This window comes from Hemitrygon akajei, chromosome 30, assembly GCF_048418815.1.
Source record: "Hemitrygon akajei chromosome 30, sHemAka1.3, whole genome shotgun sequence".
In the NCBI taxonomy this organism is placed as follows: domain Eukaryota; kingdom Metazoa; phylum Chordata; class Chondrichthyes; order Myliobatiformes; family Dasyatidae; genus Hemitrygon; species Hemitrygon akajei.
The window spans coordinates 4,451,261-4,473,282 of NC_133153.1; the positions used below are offsets into that span (position 1 = coordinate 4,451,261).

Genomic DNA, 22,022 nt, shown 5'->3' on the forward strand with positions numbered 1-22,022 from the left:
AAGCACTATCAGCAGGGTGTGAAACGATTAGAAGTTGCATAACAACAAATAGTGTCACCAAACGAGTTCCAGGCATTGGGTTGCCAAGGAATCATTTTGAAAAGGACAGGCGTAGATTCAAGGAAGATGGTGCTGCTAAGGAAATGGTTTTTAATTAAACATCACAAGCTTTTAGAAGGATGACAAATTGTACCTGTGAAAGTTAATACATTATTCAGCTCCAATCAGTGTAATCTTGAAGCTGCACAGGGTAACAGAAAAGAAAGCCACTTGAGTGCATAAGAAGGGACTGGCAACTGCTGGCAGTTCCAAACAAAACTACCGTACATATTACAATGGCATTTTGAATCAAACAAAATGCAAAGCCTTTCACTTTATTCCAAGAAATGCTGCAATCATCCTTACCAACTCAAGTTAATCCCCCAGTATTTATTCTGGATTAATCCCCTCTTTGATCCCTGTGCTGGGTGGACCTTGTGCGGGATCAGTGATCCACTTCGTTCAGTGAGGACTGTGGACTTGCAAAATAAAAGGCAGGCAAATTCTAGAAACATTTTAATTCATTGTCCTTAATTGCATGTATGTTTTGGGGCATTTGACAACATTATTTTTTAAAAATAAATCAATATTTTTAAAGGTTTCTGGATGATGGAAGCTCAGCTCTGACAGGTGGCAGACCAGCTGTGGGCATCGGCAGTACGGAGCCACTCCCAGCTCCTTCTGCACACCCATCCTAGCCCATCACTGCTCGGGTCCAAGGACAGATGCCTCAGGCCAACAAGGTACACATCCAGTGTTATTCCAGCACCGTTTGATTAATCTATTTTAATAAACTCCATGTTGCATCCAGGATAATGGTATGAAATTGTGATGGAAGCAGATATTAAATACAATACTCCTTCAAACCTTACAGGCAACAAGAGAAAGCAGGAGCGTGGGATTAATCACTTAACTCGAGAGCCAGGATGGAAAATAAGCTTAAAATCTTACTGCATTGTTCAATGGTCATGCTCATTCCTCTCAGAGACAAGCTGAATTTACAACGTTTGACAGTCTGCCATCTTGAAGTGAGAGACACAGACACACCACGTCTCTAGTGTATCTACCCAAACACATTACAGATGTCCCAGATCGTCAATACATGTATTTTTCTAGGATTCCATCCATAAACTGTTTGTAACCAGAACACTTCACAAGTGGGAAAAGTGGCAATGTAAATAAAGACACTGGACAACTGAGACAGTGTGAAGTTAGACCAGTACATTCAACTGTTGCTGCAAACTGACTTCCCACCCAGCAGAAGATGCCTGCAACGATGCAGCAGCCAGCAAATCTATCCGGCCCATTTCCTGGAGGCCCATTCCTATGTATGGGCTGTACTCAAGGACCTGCACTTGTAGCTGATACCCCTTTCAGTCCATCTGTGTGTGTCCTAATCTTCTTCGGTCCATCATGATCAAATATCATCATGGCAAGTGGGTGAGGTGATGTGCCCCTTTCACTGCCCACACTGTGTACTCCTGACACAGGGTCCTGGGCTTCCAGCACTAACATGGCATTAACTTCTCCACTTTGATTTTTGGCTGATGACCACTGGCCAATATTACATGGGAACATTGCGTTATTTCTAATGGTGGCTTGAGAACATCCTTTCAACTTGTCCTTTTCCATAAGACTGCGGAGTAGAGTTAGGCCAATCAGCCCATCAAGTCTGCTCTGCCATTCTATTATGGCTGATTTATTACCCCTCCACCCAAATATTCCGCCTTTTCTCCATAACTTTTGATAGCCTGACTAACCAAGAATCTATCAACCTCCACTTTAAATACACTAAATGACTCAGCCTCCACAGCAATCTGTGGCAATAAATTCCACAGATTGACTACTCTCTTGCTAAAGAAATTTCTCCTCATCTCTGTTTTAAATAGATGTCCCTCTATTCTGAGGCTGTGCCCTCTGGTCCTAGACTCTCCCACCATAGGAAACATCTTCTCCATATCCACTCTATCCAAGATTTTCAATATTCACTAGTTTTCAATGAGATACCCCTTCATTCTTCTAAACTCCAGTGATGGACCAACAGCCATCAAACTCTCCTCATATGTTAACCTGGAATCATTCACGTGAACCTCTTCTGGACCCTCTCCAATACCAGCACATCTTTCCTTAGATGAAAACTGCTCACAATACTCCATGTGTAGTCTCACCAGTGCCTTTTAAAGCCTTGCTTTTGCATTCTAGTCCTCTTGAAATGAAAGCAAACATTGCATTTGCCTTCCAGCTCAACCTGCAAGTTAACCTTTCAGGAATCCTACACGTGGACTCCCAAGTCCCTTTGCACCTCAGAATTCTGAATTTTCTCCCAGTTTATACAATAGAACATCTGCTCTGAAAGCAGAGAATTTAACAGCAGGGTCGTGCTGAGAGCCTAAGAGTCTGTTAGGAGCCCACAGACTCCTTGTATGGGCAGAAAGAAAATTCTTTATGCCTTCTAGCAAAGTGAATGACCATACACTTCCCAGCACTGTATTCCATCTGCTACTTCTCTGCCCATTCTCCTAATCCAAGTCCTTCTGTAGCCCCTCTACTTCCTCAGCACTACCTGCTCCTCCACCTATCTTGGTATCATCTGCAAACTTGGCCACAAAGCCAACAATTCTGTCATCCAAATCATTAACATATAACGTGAAAAGAAGCGGTCTCAACATCAGGCCCTGTGGAGCCCCACTAGTCACTGGCAGCTAACTAAAAGGCTCCCTTTATTCCCACTCTTTGCCCCCTACCAGTCAGCCAATCTTTCATCTATGCTAGCATCATTCCTGTAATTCCATGGGCTCTTATCTTGTTACACAGCCTCATGGGTGGCATCTTGTCAAAGGCCTTCTGAAAATCCAAGTAAGCAACATCCACTGATTCTCCTTTATCTATCCTGATTGTCATTTCCTCAAAGAGTTTCAACAGAATTGTCAGGCAAGATTTCTCCTTAAGGAAACCCTGATAAATTTGGCCTATTTTATCACATGTCCCCAAATACCCTGAAACCTATAAGACCATAACATATAGGAGCAGAGTTAGGCCATTTGGCCAATGGAGTCTGCTCCACCATTTCATCATAGCTGATCCAATTTTCCTCTCAGCCCAAGTATTTTCCCCATATCCCTTCATGCCCTGACCAATCAAGAATCTATCAACCTCTGTCTTAAATATACATAAAGACATGGCCTCCGCAGCTGCCTGTGGTAACAAATTCCACAGGTTCACCACTCCATTCTAAAAAGACACCCATTTATTTCGAGGCTGTTTCCTCTGGCCTTAGACTCTCTTACTATAGGAAGCATCCTCTCCACATCCACTCTATCAAGGCCTTTCACCATTCAATAGGTTTCAATTAGGGTCACCCCTCAGTCTTCTGAATTCTAGTAAATACAGCCACAGAGTTACCAAATACTCTTCATCAGACTAGCCATTCAATCCTGGAATCATTTTCATGAACATCCTTTGAAACCCCTCCAGTTTCAGCAAATCCTTTCTAAGGGGCCCAAGCATGCTCCCAATACTCCAAGTGATGCCTCACCAGTACTTTATAAAGTCTCCACATTACATCCTTGCTTTTATAGTCCTCTTGAAATGAATGTTAACATTGCATTTGCCTTCCTCACCATAGACTCAACCTGCAAATTAACCTTAGGGATTCCTGCACAAGGGCTACCAAGTCCCTTTGCACCTCTGTTTTTGTATTTTCTCTCCATTTAGAAAATAGTCTACCCTTTCATTTCTTCTACCAAAGTGTATACTTCTACCATACATTTCCTGTCACTGTATCCATCTGCCACTTCTTTGTCCATTCTCCTAATCTATCCAAATCCTTCTGTAGACTCTCTACTTCCTCAAAACTACCAGCCCCTACACCTATATCATCTCAAACTTTGCAACAAAGCCATCAATTGTATCATCCAAATCATTGACCTATAATGTAAAAAGAATTGATCCCAACACCGACCCCTGTGGAACACCACTAGTCACTGGCAGCCAACCAGAAAAGGCTCCCTTTATTCCTACTCCTGCCAATCAGCCGCTGCTTTATCCATGCTAGAATCTTTCCTGGAACACCATGGATTCGTAACTTATTAAGCAGCCTCATGTGTGGCACCTTGTCAAAGGCCTTCTGAAAATCCAAGTACACATCAAACGATTCTTTGTCTATCCTGCTTATTATTTCTTCAAAGAATTCTAAGAGATTTGTCAGGCAAGAATTTTCCTTGAGGAAACCATGCTGTCTATGGCCTATTTTATCACGTGACTCCAAGTACCCTGAGTCCTCATCCTTAATAATCGATTCCAACATCTTCCCAACCACTGAAGTCAGGCTAACTGGTCTATAGTTTCCTTTTTTTTTGCCTCCCTCCCTTCTTGAAGAGTGTTGTGACATTTGCAAATTTCCAGTCCTCTGGAACCATTCCAGAAACTAGTGATTCTTGAAAGATCGTTACTAATGCCTCTACAATTTCTACAGCTGCCTCTTTCAGAACCCTGGGGTGTACTCCATCTGGTCCAGGTGACTTATCTACTTTCACACCTTCCAGCCTCCCAAGCACCTTCTCCTTTGTATTGGCAACTACACTCACTTCTGCCCTTAAGACGCTCAAATTTCTGGCATAGTAATAGTGTCTTCCACAGTGAAGACTGATGCAAAATCCTTATTAAGTTCGTCTGCTGTTTCTTTGTCCCTCATTACTACCTCACCTGTGCCAGCAGTCTGATAGCAACTCTTGCCTCTCTTTTACTCTTTATATATCAGGAGAACTTTTGGTATCTTCTTTGATATTATTGGTTAGCTTACTGTCATATTTCATCTTCTCTCTCCTTATGGCTGTTTCAGTTGCCTTCTGTTGGTTTTTAAAAGCTTCCCTGCCCTCTGACTTCCAACTAATAGCTGCTCTATATTATGCCCTCTTGTTTGCTTTTCTGCTGTCTTTAACTTCCTTTGCTAGCCACATCCTACCTTTAGAATACCTCTTCATTTTGGGATATATCTATACTGTGTCTTCTGAATTGATCCCAGAAGCTCCAGCCATTACTGCTTTGCCATCACCCTGCTAGTGTCCCCTTCCAATCAACTTTGGCCAGCTCCTCTCATGCCTCCATAATTCCCTTTACTCACCTGTAATACTGATACATCTGACTTCAGCTTCTCCCTCTCGAGCTGCAAGGCGAATGCTATCATATTACGATCACTGTCTCCTAAGGGTTCCTTTACCTTAAGCTGTCTAAACAAATTTGGTTCATTATACAACACCCAATCTAAAATTGCCTAGCAGGCTGCTCTAAAAAGCCAGCTGGTATACATTCTATAAATCCCAACTCTTGGGATCCAGCACCAACCTGATTTTCCCAATCTACCTGTCATAACATTGCCCTTTTTACATGTCTTTTCAATTTCATGCTGTAATTTGTACCCCATATCCTGGCTGCTGCTCTGAAGCCTATGTATAACTCCCATCAGGGTCTTTTTACCCTTGCAGTTTCTTATCTACCCAAAGGGATTCTATACTTGCCTATACTGTGTAGTCTCTTTTTAAGGATTTGATTTCACAAACCTGCTTGCAAGGATATTTGCCCTCTTGAGTTCAGGTATAACCCATCCTTATTGTAAAGGACACACCTTCCCCAGAAGAGATTCTAAAGATCCAAAAATCTGAAATGCTGCCAATGCACCAGAACCTTGGCTACTACCCTGGAAGTCCTGCTTTTCAACTTTCTACCCAACTCCCATTTTCTTTCTTCAGGACCTCCTCCCTTATCCTACCCATGTTGTTGGTACCAAGATGTACCACGACTGCCAGCTGCTCACCCCCCCCCCCCCCCCAGATTGCTGTGGACCCAATCTGAAACATCCATGAGCCTGGCACCTGGGGGGCAGCATGCCATCCAGATGCCTCTTACACGCCCACAGAATCTCCCGTCTACTTGTGGAAGGAAATTAAACTTTGTTGTCAAGCTTGACTAGCCAAGTATTGCCCAAGATTTTGGTTATGAAGATGACAGGATCAGGGGAAGACTCTGTCTTGCTTGTGCTAGCTAAAATAGGAGTTAGAATAGGATTTCCCAATACATCCCAAAGGGTCTCGGCCCCTCCATCTGGGATGTTAGATCATTTTTCTCAATAAATAAATGAACAAGTATAATGTTTTTTGAGTTATTTATTTAATTGGGTTCTCTTTATCTAGTTTTAGGACTTCCATGAAGATTTGGTCACATTTTAGGTCATATTGATACAGAAATAAAGACAATTCTACAGGGTTCACAAACTTTCTAGCACCACCATGTATTAGTTTGGCACAGCTGTTCCTGTGTCGTGCTGTTCCATGTTCTAAAGAAATTTAATTTGGTGGTTGGAAGTCAATTATCTTAGCCTCAGGACCTCTCAGCTGGAGTTCCCCAGGACAGTGTCCTAAGCCCAACCATCTTCAAGTAATCCATTCATGACCTTTCCTCGATCACAAGATCAGGTCTGCTGACTGCTAAATCATCAACACCATTCACAACTCCTCAGACAAAGCAGCCCACATCCAAATGCAGCAAGACCGGGATAATATCCAGGGCTGGGCTGAAAGGTTGTAGATAACGTTCACATTACAAGAATACCAAGCAACGATGATCTCCAACAGGATCTAGCTCTCACCCCTTGACACTTAGTGCCTTCACCCTCTCTGAATGCCCCATTCTGAATGTCCCTGGGGGCCCACCACCGAAAGGAAACTGGACTGGAGTAGCCACATACACACTGGACCTACAAGAGCAGGTCAAAGGCTGGGAACCCCGTTATGAGTAACTCACCTCTGAACCCCCCCCCCCCCACCCCCCCATCCGTCACCATCTACAAGGCTCATTTCAGGAGATTAGTGTAATGCCCTACACCATCCTGGATGAACACACCTTCAACAACCCTCAAGAACTTCAACTTCAAGAGAACACTTAAGAAAGAAAGGTAAGCTATACATTGAGCCAAAACAGATGGGGAAGATCTTCAATGTATTTTTTGCATCTATATTTACTCAGGAGACAAACACAGAGTCTATGGGAGTGAGGCAAAGCAACAACGAGGTTACGGGCCCTATACAGATTACAGAGGAGGAGATGTTTGCTGTCTGGAGGCAAATTAGGGTGGACAAATCCCCAGGGCCTGACAAGGTGTTCGCTCTGATGTATGGGAGGCAAGTGCAGAGACTGCAGAGATGTTTAAATCACCCTTAGTGACAGGTGAGGTACCAGAGGATTGGGAGTATAGCTGATGTTGTTCTACTGCTTAAGAAAGGCTCTAAATATAATTATAGGCCTGTGAGCCTGGCATCAGTAATGGAAAAGTTAAGGGAAGGTATTCTGAGTACTTGGATAGACAGGGACTAATTAGGGATAGTCAGCATGGATTTGTGTGTGGTAGGTCGTGTCTGACCAACCTTATAGAGTTTTTCAAGGAAATATCCACAAAAGTGGATGAAGGCAAGGCAGTGGATGTTGTCTTTCGGGACTTTAGCAAGGCCTTTGACAGGGTCCCACATGGGAGGTTGGTCAAGAAGTTTCAGTCGCTCAGCATTCAAGATGAACTAGTAAATTGGATTGGACACTGGCTTTGTGGGAGAGGCCAGAGAATGTTAGTAGATGGTTGCCTCTCCGACTGGAGGCCTGTGACTAATGGAGTGCTGTAAGGATTGAAGTTGGGACGGTTGTTGTTTGTTGTCTATATCAACAATCTGAAAATGTGGTCAACTGGATCAGCAAACTTGCAGATGACACCAAGATTGGGGATCTAGTGGACAGCAGAGAAGATTGTCAAAGTATGCAGGGGGACATGGCCAGCTGGAAAATTGGGCTGAAAAATGGCAGATGGAATTTAATGCAGACAGGTGTGAGGTGTTGCACTTCGGTTGGTCCAGCCAGGGTAGCACTTGCACGGTGAGTGGCAGGGCACTGAGGTGTGCGAAAGAACAGAAGAATTTGGGAGTAAATGTCCATAGTTCATTGAAAGCAGCAGCACAGATAGATATGGCTGTAAAGAGCAAACACGAGGAAATCTGCAGATGCTGGAAATTCAAACAACACACACAAAGTGCTGGTGGAAACGTCAACAGTGCTTCTCCTTATAGATGCTGCCTGGCCTGCTGTGTTCCACCAGCACTTTGTGTGTGTTGTATGACTGTAAAGAAAGCTTTTGTCACATTGGCCTTCATAAATCAAAGTGCTGAGTACAGGAGTTGAGATGTTATGTTGAAATTTTATATGATGTTGGCGAGGCCTGATTTAGAGTATTGTGTGCAGATTTGATCACCTACCTACAGGAAAGATGCAAGTAAGGTCGAAACAGTACAGAGAAAATTTACAAGGACAGGAGTGTCCAACTTATCAGGAAAGATTGAATAGTTTAGAACTTTATTTCCTAGAACATAGAAGACTGAGAGAAGATTTGATGGAGGTATACAAAATTATGTGGGTACAGACAAGGTAAATGCAAGCAGGCTTTTTGTCCACTGAGGCTGGGTGATACTACAACTAGAGGCCATGGGTTAAGGGTGAAAGGTGAAATGTTTAAGGGGAACATGATGAGAAACGTTTTTCACTCAGAGGAGGTTGAGTGTGTGGAATGAGCTGCCAGTGGAAATTGTGCGTGAGTTCAATGAAGAGAAGTTTGGATAGCGATGGATAGCAGGGGTATGGAGGGCTACATTCTGGGTGCAGGTTGTTGGGACTAGGCAGTTTAAATGGCTTGGCACAGACTAGATGGGCCAAAGGGCCTGTTTTTGTGCTGTAGTTTTCTATGACTATGATATACAGGACATAGTAGCACACTTGACAGGCACCAAATCCACAGTGATTCACTCACTCCTTTGCCGATAAACCATAGCAGCAGTTTGTGTCTTCTCCAGGATGAGCTGCAGCAACTCAACGAGACTCCTGAGACAGAACTTCCCAAACCTCGCACTCCTACCAGCTAGAGGGACAAGGACAGCAACAGCACAGGAACACAACTGACTGCAAGTTGCCCTTCAGGGCACAAACCATCCTGACTTGGAAATATATCACCGGTCAAAATCCTGGAACCACTGGCCAAACGGTATTACGGGTATACCCACTTCCTTAAAGACTGCAGCAGTTCACCACCACCTTCAAGGCAACTAAAGGTGAGCAATTAAATCCAAACCTGACATCCCTTGAATGAAGAGAAATTACCACCCATGGAAGTCAGCGGTGGACAGGGATCAGACTGCATACTCAATAGGCAACAGACTCCAACCAGTCTCGGGGAGGAGGGAGAGATCTTCCCACCCCTTACATCCAGCTACCATTTATTGAAAATCATTTCTAACTTATTGACAGCTCTGCCGAGGGAAACTTGCACTTGTTCTTCACCACTCCACGTCTCTTTGATCTTGAAAGCAATAACTTGTATCCCACCACCTGGGAGAGTATGGGAATTTGGGAGAAAAGCTACCAGGACAATGAGTTGATGTACTCTAACCAATGAGGCATGGGGTAGGAGCTAGGAAATGGGATTTAGGTTGGCATGGACAATGACCAGTCACTAAATGTACTGAGGAGCCCTTCAATGTGATCAATCTGTGCTCTTGTTGATCCAAAGTAAGGGACATCAGTAACCCAGTCCTTCACTGTAAGACCAAGGGATTTCTTTTTCACTTTGACTCGAGAATGGCACAGCTAGTGGAGACAGACCCACACTCAGTCCTGATCGCCGGTGCTGTAGGTGTGGAGTTTGTGACTGTGAGTGGCACAGCTAGTGGAGACAGACCCACACTCAGTCCTGATCGCCGGTGCTGTAGGTGTGGAGTTTGTGACTGTGAGTGGCACAGCTAGTGGAGACAGACCCACACTCAGTCCTGATCGCCAGTGCTGTAGGTGTGGAGTTTGTGACTGTGAGTGGCACAGCTAGTGGAGACAGACCCACACTCAGTCCTGATCGCCAGTGCTGTAGGTGTGGAGTTTGTGACTCAGTGGCACAGCTAGTGGAGACAGACCCACAGACCCACATTCAGTCCTGATCGCCAGTGCTCTAGGGGTGGAGTTTGTGACTGTGAGGGTTTCCTTCGAGTACTGGCATCTCCTTAGAGCAAAGGGCTTTGATGGGGTGGAACTGGTTAGGTGTGTTCAGGAAGGTTTTCTGATGCAATATGTAGATAAGCCAACTAGAGGAGAGGTTGCACTTGATCTGGTATTGGGAAATGAACTTGGTCAGGTGTCAGATCATTCAGTAGGAGAGCATTTTAGCGGTAGTGATTGCAACGGTCTCTCCTTTACCATAGCACTGGAGAGGGATAGGAGCAGACAATTTAGGAAAACATTGAATTGGGTAGAGGGAAATATGATGCTATTAGGTAGGAACTTGGGAGCATGACTTGGAAGCAGATATTCTCGGGGAAATGCAAGGCAGAAAAGTGGCAAATGATGAGGGAACATTTGCATGGAGTTCTGCATAGGTATGGTCCATTCAGGCAGGGAAAAGATATTAGGGTAAAAGAACCATGGCGTACAAAGGATGTAGAAATCTAGTTAAAAAAAGAAAAGGTTATGAAAAGTTTAAGAAACCAGGAACTGTTAGAACTAGAAAATTACAAGGATGCCAGGAATGAGCTCAAAAATGAAATTAGGAGAGCTGGAAGGGGCCACGAGAAGGCCTTAGCAAGCAGGATTAAGGAAAACCCCAAGGTATTCTACAAGTACGTGAAGAGCAGAAGGATGAGCTGTGTGAGACTAGGACCAATCAGGAGTGTAAGTAGAAACATGTGCATAGAGCCTGAGGAGATAGAAGAGGTACTTGATGAAGAAATAGAAGGGTGGGTTAGTTAGTTTGTTCATTACACAGAGTTGGGGGTGTTGTGGATAGTGTGGAGGGCTGTCAGAAGTTACAGAGGGACATCGATAGGATGCAGAACTGGGCTGAGAAGTGGCAGATGGAGTTCAGCCCAGATAAGTGTGAAGTGGATCATTTCAGTTGGTCAAATCTGAAGACAGAATATAATATTAATGGTAAGACCTTGGGGTCCATGTCCAAAGGACACTCAAAGCTGCTGTGCAGGTTGACAGTGTTGTTAAGAAGGTGTATGCTATGAGGTAATGTTACAGCTATATACAGCTTAGATAGACCCCACGGAGTACCGTGTTCATTTCTGGTCACCACAGCAGGGATGTGGATACTATAAAGACAGTGTAGAGAGAGTGCAGAGGAGATTTACAAGGATTGGAGAGCATGCCTTATAAACATAGAACATAGAACTACACATTACAGGCCCTTTGGCCCACAATGTTGTGCTGACCATGTAACCTACTCTAGAAACTGCCTAGATTTTCCATAGCACATAGACCTCTATGTTTATAAGCTCCATGTACCTATCTAAGAGTCTCTTAAAAGACCCTATTGTATCAGCTTCCACCACCACTGCCGGTAGTGCATTCCACATACCCACCACTCTCTGTGTGAAAAACTTACCCCTGACATGCCCTTGGTACCTACTTCCAAGCACCTTAAAACCATGCCCCCTCATATCAGTCACTTCAGCCCTGGGAAAAAGCCTCTGACTATCCACATCGTCTTATACACCTCTATCAGCTCACCTCTCATCCTCCGTCGCTCCAAGGAGAAAAAACAAGTACATACAACCTATTCTCATAAGGTACGCCCTCCAATCCAGACCACAGTCTTGTAAATCTCCTCTGCACTCTCTCCATAGTATCCACATCCTTCCTGTAGCGAGGTGAACACAGTACTCCAAGTGGAGTCAGACCAAAATCTTACATAGCTGTAACGGTACCTCACGACTTTTGAACTCACTCCCGGTGTTGATGAATGCCAACACACCATACGCCATTTTAACAACACTGTCAACCTGTAGAGCAGCTTTGAGTGTCCTATGGACACGGACCCCAAGATCTCTCAGATCCTCCACACTGCCAAGAGTCTTACCATTAACATTATATTCTGTCTTCATATTGGACCTACCAAAATGAACCACTTCACACTTATCTGGGTTGAAGTCCATCTGCCACTTCTCAGCCCAGTTCTACATCCTATTGATGTTGTGCTGTAACCTTTGACAACCCTCCAGACTATCCACAACACCCCCAAACTTTATGTCATCAGCAAATTTACTAACCGATCCTTCTACTTCCTCATCCAGGTCATTTATAAAAACCACAAAGAGGAGGGGTCCCAGAACAGATCCCTGAGGCATACCACTGGTCACTGACCTCCATGCAGAATACAAACTGTCTACAACCACCCTTGGCCTTCTGTGGGCAAGCCAATTCTGGATCCACAAAGCAAGGTCTCCTTGGATACCATGCCTCCTTACTTTCTGAAGCAGCCTTTCATGGGGAACTTTATCAAATGCCTTACTGAAATCCATATACACTACATCCACTGTTCTACCTTCATCAACGTGTTTTGTTACGTCCTCAAAGAATTCAATCAGGCTCGTAAGGCACGACCTGCCCTTGACAAAGCCATGCTGACTATTCCTAATCAGGTTATGTCTCTCCAAATGCTCATAAATCCTATCTCTCAGGATCTTTTCCAACAACTTGCCCACCACTGAAGTCAGACTCACTGATCTATAATTTCCTGGGTTATCTCTACTCCCTTTCTTGAACAAGGGGACAACATTTGCAACCCTCCAATCCGTCTCCCCTCCCTATTGATGAGAAGACGTTGAGTGAACTTGGCCTTTTCCTCTTGGAGTGACGGAGGATGAGAGGTGACCTGATAGAGGTGTATAAAATGATGAGAGGCATGGATCATGTGGATAGAGAGGCTTTTTCCCAGGGCTGAAATGGCTAACATGAGGGGGCATAGATCTAAGATGCTTGGAAGTAGGTACAGAGGGGATGTCAGGGGTAAGTTTTTTTATGCCGAGAGTACTGGGTGTGTGGAATGCACTGCCAGCGAAGGTGGTAGAGGCAGATACAATAGGGTCTTTTAAGAGACTCTTAGACAGGTACGTGGAGCTTAGAAAAATAGAGGGCTATGCAGTAGGGTAATTCTAGGCAGTTTCTAGAGTAGGTTACATGGTCGGCATAACATTATGGGCTGAAGGGCCTGTCAAGTGCCCTAGATTTCTCTGTTTCTATGTTTACTCTACTTCCCTCCCACGAAGTTCTGCATTTGGTCGGATAACTACCCTAGTGTGTAAGTGAGTGGTAGAATCAAAGGCGAGTTCATGAGAAGAATAGATAGTGGGATTGATGTCAGATCAGTGTAGACTTGTCAGCACAGACTGGGTGGGTCAAAGGGCCTGGTTCCATACAACATTCTAATGCAGACAAAGACTTGGTTTAACGTCTCAGAAGAGAATGTTAGCATATCCAACAGGGTACGTCTTCAGAACTGCTCCAGCAACTTATAGGAGTCTCTGAAGTGAGGCTTACACTGCTGGGACCTCAAAGTTTAGGTAGTAACAGCTATTTGTAGGTCATCGAAACACTGCACTGGAGTCAGAAACTGCTTGTTAGAGACCAGTCTCTGAATAATAGCAACAGAATTTCAACCAGCAACTCAACACAGAAATATAGGCAAGTCTTCACAACACATAAACCCTCTGCTTTCACCCAGAGTGGCAATAAAACCATGGTAATCCACTGAGATACCTCAATGGCTCAACACCTGTTTGCCAATCCAGAGTCCTGTTCCCCTCATTCCCTACCCACTCTCTCCTTCACTGCCAATGTTATCATATTCTGTAAAGTCTGCTGAAATTAGAATTTGTCAATGTAATAGAAATAACATCCAAAAATCTGGAAAATCTGACAATTCAGCATGCTGGATTATTGAAGGTTTTTAATTTCTCTTCAAGTCAACACTATCAAGATTGTTTAATGACATTTCCAGTACACGAGCATAAAGGAGTACAAAATAATTGTTATTCAAGATCCAATGCAGCATTAAAAAAAACAAAAAAAGATAAAGAACACAATAATTTAAAAAATAGCATAGATAGCCTGTATACAGAGATTGTTTCTATGTCCATAAAGTGACACCAGGCCTCATGTCTGTACATACGGTGACTCTGACAGGAAATGATAAATTAGTGGTAGGGAATTGTGGTGGGGTAGGTTAGTTGGTGGAGGTGTTGATCAGCTTTACTGCTTGGGGAAGGTAACTGTTTTTGAGTCTGGTGGTCCTGGCATGGATGCTAAATAGCCCCCTCCCGGATAGGAGTGAGACAAATAATCCATAGGCAAGGTGGGTGGGATCTTTCATGATGTCACTGGCCCTTTTCCAGTACCTTTTGGTATGTGTCCTTGATGGCAGGTAGGCTGGTGCTGGTGATACGATGGGCATTTTTGTGGCAGTTTCTGTACCATTAGAATGCTCTCTACTGCTCATCTATAGAAGTTTGTGAGTATAGATGTGCCTAGTCCAGCTCCCTTCCTCAGAAAGTAGAGGTGTTGGTGAGCTTTCCTGATTGTGTAGGATTCAATACACACCAGAAGAATACAATGCATAAAGTCAAGGGTTACCTGTTCTCTTGCCTATAGTTTTACAAATCACTCAGTCTGCAGATGAAACAGAAGGAAATATACAAAGATATTACCGGTCAGAGGTGCCCATTATCTGCGGCCAGCTCCAACTTCCCATTATTCAAGAGAGTAGAGCCTTTCTAAACACTAAGACTTTTCCACAATATCTGAAAGTAGGGATCAAATTCAAAGTACCTGCTGGAAACAATGAAGTAATTTAATCATAAGTATTTTCCAGCTGTATCCAAGAACTGCAAAACCACACATCTCAGAATCCTTCAGCAAAATGAATATTCCTTTGGAGGACCCATTAACATCACAAGGCTCCAGGAGACCTCCCAGCCAGGTGAACGACAAAATCAAAGTAGCCACAGAATAGTTGGAGTTGCAAAGGATTCCGGTTTGCTTCCCCATGGCTTGTAAAGATAAAAGTGATTGCGCACAAATGCTCAAGACGACGAGTGCTAATATTGGGAGAAATTCAGGATCTCAAAACCTCTCCATGTCTGAAAAGATCCCATGACGTGGAATTCGCGGCACAGAAACAGGCCTTCACCCCCTCTGTTTCTGTTAATCCCACTCCAAACACTAAATCCATCCATTTGTTTCTGCCCCAGGTGTATATTCAAATTTATTCTCAATAGTGAGCTCAGTATTTTTTTTTAAATTTTATTTAATTGCATTTTTAAATGATTACAAGTATAGAAAAAAAAGTATGTATCCCTTCCCCCCTCCCCTTAACCCCTCCCCCCTAACTTCCCTATATAAAAAAAATTAAGAAAGAAAAAAAAGAAAGAAAGAGTGCCTGGTTGTTGGAAGGTCTCCACATGCTCCATGGAGTTCTTAATAACTTTAGTATATATATTTATTTCTTTCCCCAAGTAACCATTTATTTCATCTTCAGAGCACCTATATATTTAATCCTGTCTTTTGTAAATAAGGGCCCCAAATTTTCAAAAATGTTTCATTTCAAAAAGGTTTCAAAAAGGGATTAAATACGTAGGAGATTGTTTTGAAGGAGGTATATTAATGTCATTTGATCAATTAAAGAATAAATATAAAGTATCAAATAACACTTTATTTTGTTACTTTCAATTAAGGGCTTACATAAGAGAAAAACTAGGTCAAACAATGTTATTGCCGAAATCTAAAGAAATAGAAATTTTAATTCAAAAAGGAAATATTAAAAAATTTATATCTTGTATGTATAATTTGATTCAAAAACAGACAACTAAACAAGGAGTCCATAAGTCAAGACAAAAATGGGAAAGTGATTTGAATATTAAAATTGAAGAAACAAATTGGTCAAGACTATGTCTTGATAGTATGACAAATACAATAAATGTTCGGTTAAGATTAGTGCAATATAACTTTTTACATCAATTATATATTACACCACAAAAAATAAATAAATTAAATCCAAGTTTATCTGATCAGTGTTTCCGATGTAACCAAGAAACTGGTACATTTTTACATTCTACATGGTCTTGTTCTAAAATTCAACCTTTTTGGACAAATTTAAGACTTTTATTGGAACAAATTATGGGAATACAACTTCCTCATAATCCAATATTACTTTTACTAGGTGATATTGAAGGGACAAAACCGAAACTCAAACTAAATAAATATCAGAAAGAATTCATAAAAATTGCACTGGCTGTAGCCAAAAAGGCTATTGCAATTACTTGGAAATCAGATACATATTTAAGTATAGATTGTTGGAAAAAAGAAATCTATGGCTGTATTCCATTAGAAAAAATTACTTATAATTTAAGAGATAAATATGAAACATTTGTGAGCTCAGTATTGATGAGTTCAGTGGATGGGCCTCCAAGTCCCTCTGGGTGAATCTACTCCCATGGTGCTGCTGGATGCAGAGTTCACAGACAATAAAGTTTTCTGTCAGACCAGGGTGCAACTCCAAGTGAGGGTCCTTCCCTGCACTAACCAGCCTCGTTCATGAGGTCATCAGAGGTCACTGATTGAACGACTGGTGTCCGGTCACACTCACCTCGATAATAAGCAAATGCTTTGAGAGGCTGGTCAATGAGTACATCTGCAGCATGTTACCACCCCACTGGACCCCCTACAATTTGCCTACCAACACAACTGATCGACAGATGATGCAATGGCCACAGCTCTACACACCGTCCTTACACATCTGGAGAAGAAGGATGCTTATGTGAGAATGCTGTTGGTGTTAAGTATTCAACACCATAATTCCCTCCAGGCTTGACAAAAAGCTCAGACACCTTGGCCTTCACCCTGCCTTGTGCAGCTGGATCCTGGATTTCCTGTCAGATCACCAGCAGGTGGTAAGAGTGGGCTCCCTCACCTCTGCCCCTCTGCCCCTCAACACAGAAGCCCCCCCCAAACTGTGTCCTAAGCCCCCTCCTTTACTCTCTGTATATCTATGACTGTGTTGCCACCCACAGCTCCAATCTGCTAATTAAATTTGCTGACGATTCTATATTAATTGGCCTAATCTCAAATAATAATGAGGCAGCCTACAGAGAAGAAGGCATCACCCTGACACAGTGGTGTCAGGCGAACAACCGATCCCTCAATGTTGCAAAAACACAGGAGCTGTTTGTGGATTACAGGAGGAATGGAGACAGATTAACCCCTATTGACATCAATGGATCTGGGGTTGAGAGGGTGAACAGCTTTAAGTTCCTTGGTATAAACATCACTGAGGATCTCACGTGGTCTGTACATACCGGCTGTGTGGTGAGAAAAGCACAACGCCTCTTTCACCTCAGACGGCTGAAGAAATTTGGTATGGGTCCCCTAATCCTTCCTACAGCGGCACAATTGAGAGCATCCTGACTGGCTGCATCACTGCCTGTATGGGAACTGTACTTCCCTCAATCGTGGGGCTCTGCAGACAGTGGTGCGGACAGTCCAGCGCATCTGTAGATGTGAATTTCCCACTATTCAGAACGTTTACAAAGACAGGTGTGTAAAAAAAGGCCCGAAGGATCATTGGGGACCCAAGTCATCCCAACCACAATCTATTCCAGCTACTACCACCTGGGAAATGGTACCGCAGTATAAAAGCCAGGACCAACAGGCCCAGGGCAGCTTCTTCCACCAGGCCATCAGACTGATTAATTCATGCTGTCACAATTGTATTTCTATGTTATATTGACTGTCCTGTTGTACATAATATTAAAGATTACTCTAAATTGCACATGGCACATTTAGATGGAGATGTAACGTAAAGATTTTTACTCCTCATTTATGTGAAGGATGTAAGATATAAAGCCAACTCAATTTGTTTGCCGTAACACTGGAGATTTCGTGCAGCTCAAGCTGAAGCACAGCACTTGTTGTACCTCTGCCTTCTGACAGGCGCAGGCATGCATTCTGGACCTGACACAGTTGATGCACACCTAGACACAGGAGCGCTGCCAGCCGCCAGTATAAAACCCATGTAATATTGTGTAGGTGTGAAAGCAGAAACACGTAAGATATGCTGAGCTGGCCACAGATGCTAAGCAGCGTGGATGGAAGGTGCCGATTCTCCCAGTAGAGCTTGGCTATGGAGGATTTGTAGATACACCCATGGACAGATTGCTGAAGGGATTTGGAGTCCAAGGCCAGGGCCAGCGGCAAGCTATAAAAGAACTCTCAGAGGTAGCCGAGGGAAGCAGCCACTGGTTGTGGTTGAAGAGGAGTGATGGCAGCTGGGCCTAAAATGTGGCCAGATGTGAAGGGGGCTGCACCTGGGATGCCGGGTCACACAGTTGACCCTCTAGAGATGCAGTGGGCTTAAACTGATGAAACACCTAAGATCGGGGGTGCCCAGCTGATGACCCCTGGGAAACATCTGCCACCCACCAAGCCACACCTGAAGATCTCTATGCTATGACCCGAGTTAGGATGTGCTTATCAAAAGGATTGAAACATCTCGTCCTATGAGCTCAAACTATGTAAGATCACTGCCCGGTCCCCCGAGATGAATGCCAAATAACAAAACCCACTAGTACAGTACAGGCTGCAGGAACTTTACATCAATGGAATTTTACTCACCAAGGAAATTAAAAGATATGAAAATTAAAGTAGTATCTCAAGCTTCAAATAAATATCAACATAAAGCAAAAACAGATTCCTACCCAAGTTTTACTTTGCAGACAATCAGAATGTGATCTGGGCACACACTGCTTCCAAACTGATGAATGTACAGGGCTTCAAACAAATGGCACCAAACTAAATCATCTGAGACACAATATCAGTTCTTATGAAGGCCACCACCACTCTCTCTTCTCCAAGAGCAGTCACGTGGCTTCAGATTTATCCCGTTTCAATTTTGTTAAAATGCTCAAACACGATTTATGCAGAAGACTGTGTACAGCAGCATCCATCTGAGAGGTTTGTGAGCGGACACGTTCCTGCCACACATCTACACATCCTGCATGCTGAGGGAGAACACAATCACAGAGCTGCAATCACTGCCAAACTTTACAGAGATAAATGCTTCAACTCCTAGCAATCAACGTAAAAAGCACACAGCGATGGCATTTCAGAACATATTTTCTTTAAGAAAGATTAAGTAGCAAAAGCATTTAAGATAACAGTAGCAACTGGGGGAGAGAGAGAGAGCCTGGAGCCTGAACAACAGTAAATGCGGCTGTTGAGAGGATTCAGTCTCTGCTATTCTAATACCCAAACCTATTCTTACCTGCTGTGCCTTAATGAATTACGATTGTGTTCAGAATGAAACTAACTCAGACCCAGCCCGTGGCAGCGCATCAGCTCCACCTGCAAAGCACACAGCATTTCAGCTTACGTGTCAGTGTTTGCATTTGCTGAGGAACTTCCTGAAATGAAGGTGTGGTGGCTGTGTGTGCAACGCTGGAGATGAGGCATTAAATGTCTCCGCCCGAAATACAACTCAGCCTTTAACAATGACAGGGTGAGGAGGTGTGGCAGAGACAGGGAGTGAGTGCGTGTTTCATGGAATGATTTGTTTACCCAGAGCAACCGTGACAGATATGCTAATACAGCATATGGGGTGTCTGCTGGCTTGGGCACAATGATAATTCCCCAAACTCCCCGTTCCAATACCGATATGTATTACATCCACTCGAGGGAGTAGTTGGGGGAATCTCAATTCAACATTTCCATCGGAAGTACAGCAACACTCCCCCCACCTCCACCCCCAACATTACCATGGGAGATGCATACACGCTTCTAGGTGAGGACTTCAGTCAACTCCAAGGGAGAGTGCTCTCAAATGAGACAGGACTCACATTTTGGGAGGAAGGGATGAAATGTTGGGAACCAATCAAGAAAATCATACCAGCTGCCCTGGATGATGCACTTCTACAGGCTGGGTCTGAGTTAGCTTCATTCTGAACACAATCCTAATTTATTAAAGCACAGCAGGTAGGAATAGGTTTGGATATTAGAATGGCAGAGACTGAATCCTCTCAACAGCCGCATTTAGTGGATGAGGACAATTAATGGGAAAATGAGGGGAAGCTTCTTCACTCAGAGGCCGGTGTAAGGAGGGCACAAGTTGTCAGCAGATGTACTGGGTGTCAGTTGACACTTCAAGGAAGTTTGGGGAGGTATATGAATGGGAGAGGTAGGGAGGGGGTCTAGGTGGGAGTAGGCAGAAGACCAGGCTGGAATGGACTACTTGGGCTAAACGGCCTGCTTATGTGCTATTGTGTTCTAGGACATGATGACCAATTAAATCGTTACTAGGGAAACTGATGTGTGATGGGCCTCAAACTAAGCAAATTTTTTTATTGCCCCATACCTCAACCTCACCTTATCTCTGCATAAACCTGGCTCATTCAACACCCAGCCACTTGTCACACAAAGGGAGCACAGCAAGACTGGGGAAAAGTAGGATACCAAGATACCCTATTGATCACTGTCAATACTAAAATATCCACCTGCTCCCCTACACCCACTGTACACACTCACACTGAAACAAGGAGCCTTCACACAGAGCTGATGATCAGCTCATTCGGAGTCAATCTGCATGAAGACCGTGGAGATATTTCACTCCAAGGGCTGTTCTTATTCTGGCTTTTACCCCCTTTCTTTCCAGTCCTGATAAAGGGTCTCTGTCCGAAACATCAACAGTTTATTCCCCTCCATAGATGCTGCTTGACCTGCTGAGGTCCTCCAGCACTTTCTGTGCTTGTGTTCCAGATCTCCAGCATCTGCCCAATCTATTGTATTTATTTCTACGTACTGAAGTATTTACTTAACTACAAATAAAACAGACATTCTGTTCCCAAGCCAAAATGTGGCCTTGGTGGGTCTTTACAATAATTTCTGCTGTTGCCATTTTTTTTCCAACTGAAGAACAAACTGGACTTAACATCTCAACTAAACTTGAGACAGAGTGTAACAATCACATAGTTAAACATATTCATATTTCACGGTGCAAGGAAGTTACTCATATTTAAAAAGGGAGAATAATCAGATTTGGAGATGACAAGCACCAGCAGCAGACCATCTGGCCTTCTGAGCACTCTTCAGTTCTACTGACCCATGACTGAGCCTCATCTACACTCCACCTCTGTTCCAACTCCCCAGTCAAAATCTGACCTTCTCAGAGATTATACCAGTCCGAAGGAAAAGGAGACTGGGAGGACAGGCAGCTCCAGGTAGAATGTCTGGTCTAGTACTTCGCCAAGAGTACTGAGGAAAACCCACAATTCCAGGAGGAAGACACAGCTGAACCCACGTGCGTGCATTGGCTGAAGATCTGGAGATTTTTAAATTCTTACACATTGTTTAGTTCCAGTCTTTAGGACATTCTCTGGGCACCATTGCAGTCATTGCCAGTGTACATGATCAGATAACAATATGGTATTCAGCAATATTAATCTCTAGGCAGACTGGACATCCTGACTACCACCACCCTCATTCTGGATCCACCTATCACCTCCCAGCTAACATCCTGACTACCACCACCCTCATTTTGGATCCACCTATCACCTCCCAGCTAACATCCTGACTACCACCACCCTCATTTTGGATCCACCTATCACCTCCCAGCTGACATCCTGACTATCACCACCCTCATTCTGGATCCACCTATCACCTCCCAGCTAACATCCTGACTACCACCACCCTCATTCTGGATCCACCTATCACCTCCCAGCTAACATCCTGACTACCACCACCCTCATTCTGGATCCACCTATCACCTCCCAGCTGACATCCTGACTACCACCACTCTCATTCTGGATCCACCTATCACCTCCCAGCTAACATCCTGACTACCACCACCCTCATTCTGGATCCACCTATCACCTCCCAGCTAACATCCTGACTACCACCACCCTCATTCTGGATCCACCTATCACCTCCCAGCTGACATCCTGACTACCACCACCCTCATTCTGGATCCACCTATCACCTCCCAGCTGACATCCTGACTACCACCACCCTCATTCTGGATCCACCTATCACCTCCCAGCTGACATCCTGACTACCACCACCCTCATATGGATCCACCTATCACCTCC

The 22,022-nt window shown here is 43.8% G+C and overlaps 1 protein-coding gene across 5 annotated transcripts in view; it reads right to left on the reverse strand.

The window, feature by feature from the left end:
* rab27a (RAB27A, member RAS oncogene family) overlaps positions 1–22,022 on the reverse strand; it is a 203,220-nt gene that overhangs the window by 63,233 nt on the left and 117,965 nt on the right. Inside the window, exon 1 of one of the 5 annotated variants that reach the window (XM_073032877.1) lies at positions 19,208–19,373. The exons of the other annotated variants lie outside the window; for them this stretch is intronic. The gene's annotated coding sequence lies outside the window, so the exon portion shown is untranslated. Of the gene's footprint in view, positions 1–19,207; positions 19,374–22,022 lie in introns of those variants that run through there. 5 annotated transcript variants of the gene reach the window in all.